Source organism: Notechis scutatus, chromosome 2 (genome assembly GCF_049901735.1).
Source record: "Notechis scutatus isolate UNSWTSFEM ecotype Mainland chromosome 2, rNotScu1.2, whole genome shotgun sequence".
NCBI lineage: Eukaryota > Metazoa > Chordata > Lepidosauria > Squamata > Elapidae > Notechis > Notechis scutatus.
In genome coordinates this window covers 110,244,611-110,252,216 of record NC_142010.1, presented here as the reverse complement: position 1 = coordinate 110,252,216, position 7,606 = coordinate 110,244,611, and the positions used below count along the sequence as shown (strand labels likewise).

The window sequence follows — 7,606 nt, the reverse complement described above, 5'->3', positions numbered from 1 at the left end:
TTTTATTTACAGGATGTATATGGCCACCTGGCTCATATGATGACTCTAAGTAACTCTCAACCATCCATTGAAAACAAGTTTTAATGTCGTCCACTGCATTTTTTTTAATGCTAAGTTATTGGTCTAAATGCAGATCTGTTGTCAAAAGACTAAAACATCCATGCTTCACACACTGCAGTAAAGCACATCTAATTATGGTTTTATGGGGAGGAAAGAGAAAGCAAAAACAATGTATATTTCTTATTTTTTTTCTGTTTTGTCTTGTATTGCAAGAATCATTCTTACAACCACTCTTTTTTTTTTTTTTTTTGGAAAAATACAGATCTGTTGTCAAACCTTTAAAAAATTCAACACAACTGCAGATAAAGTACAACAAAATAATAGGCTTTATGGGCCAAGAGGAAAGAGAGGAAAGCCTAAAAACAGGAGGTAAAATTGTTAGTTTTTTCGTTTTGTCTGTAAAATAAAAGAATATTTGACTTACAACCACGCTTATATCTTTTTGTAAAATGCTTTTAATATAATAACAGAGGGAACCCCCCCCCCAAAAAAAAGAGGAACAAAACACAAAAATGCATACATTGGCAAAAGAAAGAAAAACGTAATGACAAGTGCTCAAAAGAGAAAAATACAACTTTTACTCTTATGGAAAAGCGCAGGAGAGCAGGGGTTTGTCCTCCTACCAATTTCAGTACTGCTGCCCGCTTCTCTATGAACCTGGCTAGAAGCTGGATCTAAAACTCTCCTTCATAAGCCTCCCACCTACTGAGCCTTTTTCATCTTGTTTTAAAAGACATGCGGCAATAGTCAAGCCAGGTGCTACTCTAGGAGAGAAAAGACAAAAGCAGCAGCATGGGAAATTGGGTCACTTCTGCTTCTGGCTGATATAAAGGCAGCAAATCAATTGCTCCCCCCGCCCCACAACCTCCACAAACCAAATACAATCTAGCCACATGAAGGGAGATAAGGTTGTTTGCCACTGTTTGCTCTGCCCACCTATTTTTACAAAGCTGTGACACACAATTCCTGCTTCTTTTGTGTCATGGCTTTGCTGGCCTGCTTTCAAGATAGGGAAGCACAATCGTGCAAACCGGATTGCAGCATCTCATGGCAAAGTAGACCCTATTCGTGACACCGGGTAGAGAGCCTGTGTTCCCTATGAGATACAGAAACGTTCAGAAGAACAATGGAGCAATAACATTGCTGGGGAGGTTGAAGCTTTGAGCACTGAATTTAGGATGTCCAGAAGTGATGCTCACAGATAGATGATGTTCAGGAGTCACAGGATGCCGCCTTCTATCAGAAGGCACAAATATATAACGTTTCGATTCCTCGTGCTGAATAAAACTACTTGTCCTCCCTTCGTGGTACCTGGCAGGACACAGCAAATGTACAAAGTTTAGTCTACAACTTTTATTTATGTATCAAATTGTCATCTGCTTCATAGAGGGACACTGGGCAGGTAAAATATACATGTATCAGTTTGTCATCTGCTTCACAGAGGGACACTGGGCAGGTAAAATATACATGTAAAATATCAAAACAAAAAACACTATATAAAATTTAAAATGACAAGAGTGAATTAGAATTTACTCAGAACGCCAGGTAGCCTTAAACTTGAGCAAGGGGCAATAATATGAATTTGAAATTGAAACACTATTTAAATAGTTACTCTGATTGCCTCTCTTGGTGTCTGCCTGCCCCATCAGATCTAGCAGGGAGGGCATGCCCCAGGGTCCTCTATCAACCATTCCCATCTTGTTGGACCCTGGCCGGACTCCCCACCCCACCCAAAATTTACGAGCCTTTTGCAAAGCTCTAAAAACCTTGCTGTTTTCATTCAGGCCAGGAGGTTAGGTGAGCTCTGTTGCGGCTTTTTTATTGCTTACCTTGGATGTCATGGGTCATTGCTTAAAACTGTTGTCCTAATTCTTGCAGGCAATCCAGAATCACCTTTGTGTGATTGGCAGGCATATCCTGTGAAAGATTTAAATAAATACAAAACATAAGTTGGCAGCAATGCAATCGGCGTGCATTTATGATCGTTGGAAGCATTCCAGAGCCACATAATCGCCATTGGTGACCTTCCCAGCTGGCTTCCAACAAACAAAATCAATAGGGAAAGCTGGATTCGCTTAATGACTGTGTGATTCACTTAACTTTTTATGTATTTTTTTATTTTATTTATTTTGTTAAGCGATTATAAGATAACAGGTATAAGTATAACATAGTTATGAATACATGAAATGGATACATATAAGGAAAATAAAAGAAACAATAGGACAGGGATGGTAGGCACGTTGGTGCGCTTATGCACGCCCCCTACAGACTTCTTAGGAAAGGGGTGAGGTCAACAGTAGTCAGTCTAAGGTTAAAGTTTTTGGGGTTTGGGGAAAAAACCACAGAATCAGGTAGAGTATTCCAGACATTGACCACTCTGTTGCTGAAGTCGTATTTCCTGCAATCAAGTTTGGTGCGGTTAACCTTGAGTTTGTATCTATTGTGTGCTCTTGTATTGTTATGGTTGAAACAGAAGTATTCATTGACAGGTAGAACATTGCAATATATAATTTTATATACTATCCTTAGATTGGACTGAAGGCAGCGTAGTTCTAGGTTTTCTAGGTCTAGAATTTCAAGTCTGGTGGCATAAGGTATTCTACAACGAGTAGAGGAGTGGAGAACTCTTCTTGTGAAATACTTCTGGACTTTCTCAACTGTATCAATATCAGATACGTAATGTGGGTTCCAGACTGATGAGCTGTATTCGAGTATTGGTCGAGCAAATGTTTGTATGCTCTAGTTAGTAGTGTAATATTACCAGAGAAAAAGCTATGTAAGATTAGGTTAACAATTCTTAATGCCTTTTTGGCTATGTAGTTTCAGTGGGCTCTAGCACTTAGATCTTTAGAGATGAGTATTCCAAGGTCCTTTACAGAGCTTGGATCACCAACAAGGTCTTGACTATTCAGCTTGTATTTTATTTTCTGATATTTTTTTTTTGCCAATATGTAAGACAGAGCATTTATTTGTTGAGATTTGAAGCTGCCATTTGTTTGACCATTCTGATACATAGTCAAGGTCTTTTTGAAGGATAGCAGTATTGTTGGTGGTGTTGAATAGCTTTACATCATCAGTGAAGAGAATGTAGTTGCTCTTAATATGATCACAGAGGTCATTTATGTAGAGTATGAAAAGAGTTGGTCCTAGCACACTGCCTTGGGGGACTGCAGTAATTTGCTTAACAACTGTAGCAGAAAGGTCATAAAATCAGGCACAATTCACTTTGGTTAGCAATGGAAATTCTGGTCACAATTGTTAAAGTTGAGAACTGACTTAAGCATGGTATACAAAATCATACATTGCAATGTCCTACCTGTCAATGAATACTTCAGCTTCAACCATAACAACACAAGAGCACACAATAGATACAAACTCAAAGTAAACCGCACCAAACTTGATTGCAGGAAATACGACTTCAGCAATAGAGTGGTCAATGTCTGGAATACTCTACCCGACTCTGTAGTTTCTTCCCCAAACCCCAAAAACTTTAACCTTAGACTGTCTACTATTGACCTCACCCCTTTCCTAAGAGGTCTGTAGGGGGCGTGCATAAGCGCACCAACGTGCCTACCGTCCCTGTCCTATTGTTTCTCTTATTCTTTTATTTTTCTTATATGTAACCATTCATGTATTCACAACTATGTATACATTTATACTTATTATCTTGTAAACAATTGGCAAATCAAATAAATAAAATAAAATAAATAAATAAATAAATATAAATGACGGTGAATGAAAAATTCATTATTCTGAAGAAAGTTACTTATCATGCTTTTGCTGTTCATCCAGTGTTGTAAAGTGATCGGAGTGCCAAACTAGGATCTGGAAAGTCCCAGTCTTAAATCTCTCCCTACATTTCCTGCATAAACACAGGGCAGTACTAATTCTCAGCCCTGCCCAACTCACAAGGATGTTGTGAAAATCAAGTGAAGCTATGAGAGAAACAATAGAGACCACCCTAAGTTCTCGGTCAAGATAATAATGCAATAGTAAAATACAATTCATCAGAATTGTTTGATAGTAATTTTTTGCATAATATTATTTTGAACATTTGCTTTTTTGCTGTGGCTACTTTTCAGTTTTTAAATTTGTTGCAGCAGAACACTTTCTCAATGCATTGTTTAAAATAATGGGGGCAAACTGTCTTTTTAGAAAGTAGGAAGAAAGTCTTAAAATTGGAGCACTGGAAATGGGAAAGAAAAATAAGCACCTTTGAGGAATTTGATCTTTGTGAATTTCAGAATTCACATCTTCTGAATGAGTGTCCTGATATTCACAAACTTCACTGCTTATTAAATAATCTCATGTAGTTCTTGCCTCAAGAAACTAAAGTGGTGTGTGTGTGTGTGTGTGTGTGTGTGTGTGTGTGTAAAGGAAGAGGGGTTTTAATAAAATATGCATTTAAATGGAAATATTATTGCATGTTTTACAAATAGGTAAAGTGCTGGCAAAGAATAAAATAAGTCAGGATGGAGCCCTTAAAAGTGAACACTGGCATCCAATCCCTCTAAAAGTGGGATGGAGTAGACCAGGGGTCTCAACCTTGGCAACTTTAAGACTTGTGGACTTCAACTCCCAGAATTCCTCAGCCAGCAAAGCTGGCTGAGGAATTCTGGGAGTTGAAGTCCACAAGTCTTAAAGTTGCCAAGGTTGGAGACCCTGGACTAGACACATTCCATAGCTGCGCCTACCTAGTGAAAAAACCCTCTCCTAGGCAATTCAGCAGAAAAACACTCCTCCCCAAGGCCTTTTTGGCCTTCTGGAAGTTGGGGAAGAATGAGATGGGAGTCTGTGGGGTGCCCTCACCATGGTAGAGTAGGGAGAATAAAGAACTTTCACTTTTTCTGCTGTAACCCTTCTAGCAGCTGTCACATTTGACTGGAGCAAGTGGTCAATGACCATAACCAAGCCCTTCTCCAATGCACTACTTCCAAACCATGAATCTGCTCTTTTGTATCTTTTTCCATACCTTTTCTTCTCTCTCTCCCCAAATGTAATATCTCACATTTTCCCCCTCTGGAAAAAGACATCTTGGTCCTGTCTTTTCTTCTAACCTTTCCAGATTAGATTGCAATATCATTCTGTCATTTTGGATGTTGGCCAGAACTCCAAACTTTTTATCATCTGAAAATCTGACAATCAGCTCATCAGTCCTATCATCCATGCCACTAATAAAAATGTTGAATAACATCGCACTTAGGAATCCTACTGATTACAGTGTTCCACCTCAACATAGAGCCATCGGTGCTGACTCGAATGCGATTAAATAGCCAGTTGTGGATACACTTGACTGTATTGCCATCCAAATCACACTGTAACAGCTTATCAGTGACAATGTCAGATGAACCCTATGAAAAGCTTTGGTGAAACTCAGACAGACTATAGTCAAACATTTTCTACATCTATAGATATCTTGTGAATGAAAGACAAGGTTTATCTCCCATGACCCTTTTTGGAGAAAGCCATGTTGCATCTTAGCAAATGCATCATTGTCTCCAAGATGCTTACAAGTGGCCTCTTTTATTATTTGCTCTAACATACCACATATTGAAGTTAGGCTCAATGATAGTTAATTATTGGGATCCTCTCCCTCCCCCCATTTTCTTAAAGAAAAGAACATTTGCTCCAGACTTCTGGGACATCTCCAGTTCTCTAACTCCTCAAAAATAATTGACAGAGATATAATGGCTGTTCTCCCAGATCTTTCACTGTTGTTTGAGGCTGAGCTATCTTTAGTCTTCTTTTCAAGAAACCCCAGCTGACTACACCACTTTTGCTGTTCCTCCCATGACCTCTCCCTTATAATTTCTCTTGGTTTATTAAAATCAACATTTCTAAAATCCATGGATTATGTTTGATTGTTCTTTACCAAATTTCTGTGAAAATGAAGATTTGAGGATTAGATCTCCTAGTTTCCTGCTTAACTTTTTGAAAATTATCACTAACCCAAATCAAGAATTTGTATGACATCTAATATTTAGCAGAATTAGTCTTCCAACAAATGTCTGGGTAGTTGAAATATCCTATCACAGCCAGTTCATTATTTTTAGGATTATTATTAGTTTAATAAATTGATTGAATGAAACACAGTAGCCTCATAGCAAAACATCCCTTAGTTTGCCCTTTTATCCTAACCCAGAAGTTTACAGTACTCATGCTACTATCAGATCAGCTGGAATTTATACAGGTAACCTCATTCTATATATAAAACATTATTATATCAATCCTTCTCTTGTGTTCCCTCTCCTCTGAGATAATGTGTACCTTTCAAGTCCAGTGCAGCACTGTTGAAATTGATCCCACCATGTTTCTGTAAATCCTATTATATTATACTTGCCTTTATGTCTCATGACATCCATCTCATTTTGCTTGTTTCTCATACATTTGTAAGAATAGACATTTAAGATAATAGACTAGACTCCCTATGTCCAGTTTCCCTTTTTTCTTTATCTCTGTACCTCCATTGTTACTTTGATAAACTAGTGCTGCTGTATTTAATCCAATATTTCCCAATTTGTTACTCATCAATAGCTGTAACACTCCTGCTCCTTTGTGTTTCAGTTCAAAGTCCTCCTGACGAAGCTAGTCCGCTCCTATCCAAAGACTTACTTTCCCTCCTTAGTTAGATGAATTGCATTCCTCAAAGCTTCTTCCTTGAAGATTGCTATTTGAAAAACCCAAGCCTCTGTTGCATGCACTTGACAGCTAGTTCACTTGAAAAAGTTTCCATTCTTTTGCCAGATCTTTGTCTTTAATGGTAAATATTGATGAGAACATCACCTGGGGTCCCAAGAATCTTCATCCTCTTTCCAAAGTCGTGAAGTCTCTCCTGATTCACTGCAGATCTTGCCCTGCAGTACCATTTTTGCCTATGTAAATGAGAAGGAAAGGTCTGTGATTAGTAAATCCAATGTTTAATCTGTCTGGATTTTAGGCACCCAGAAGACAGCAGACACGTGGAGATTAAAGATCTGTTTGACCACAAATCTTCATTTTCTGTTTGATGATTGGTGATGGATCATTTCCATTAGCATCAAGTGGCAGAACTTCAATGATAGTTTGTTTGGTTTTGTGGATCATTCATGTATCTTCTTCAGAGGATGGAACTGGTGGTCAGCGATGGGAATGGTTTACTTTGTGATTGTTTTGCTTTTGACAGCAACGTGTTGCCAACTCCCTTCATTTTCGTCCTGTGATGAAACTTAAGCTTACCATTTCTCCTGCTTGTGGCAGGTGATGGTATTGACCATTATTATTCACAATGGATTCATGTTGACATCTAAGGTGTAAGGTTAATGCTCTGGCTTCCAGTTCCCTAAATGTTGCTGACCGTATTTTCCCAAACTTACACTTTACACAGATGAAGTTTGCTTTGTCTTGCGGGAGAAGGACAGATATGATGCATCTTTTGAAGATGATGGCCAGAACCCAAGCCTTGAGCACAATGTCCTTTATACTATTGAAGAAGAGAAGGGGGGGGGGGGAAGGAGAGCAAGAGAATTTTCCATATTTTGGGGGCACTGGCTTAAGCTGGTTAAATGAA

General features: G+C 38.5%; 1 long non-coding RNA gene across 1 annotated transcript; it reads right to left on the bottom strand.

The window, feature by feature from the left end:
- Positions 1-557: 557 nt before the first annotated feature.
- LOC148132175 (uncharacterized) lies at positions 558-7,019 on the bottom strand. Its single transcript, XR_015747314.1, has 3 exons — positions 6,844-7,019; positions 1,890-1,977; positions 558-1,371 (listed from the first exon to the last, which is right to left on the bottom strand). It is a non-coding gene; the product is annotated as an uncharacterized LOC148132175 (long non-coding RNA).
- Between the last annotated feature and the right edge of the window lie 587 nt (positions 7,020-7,606).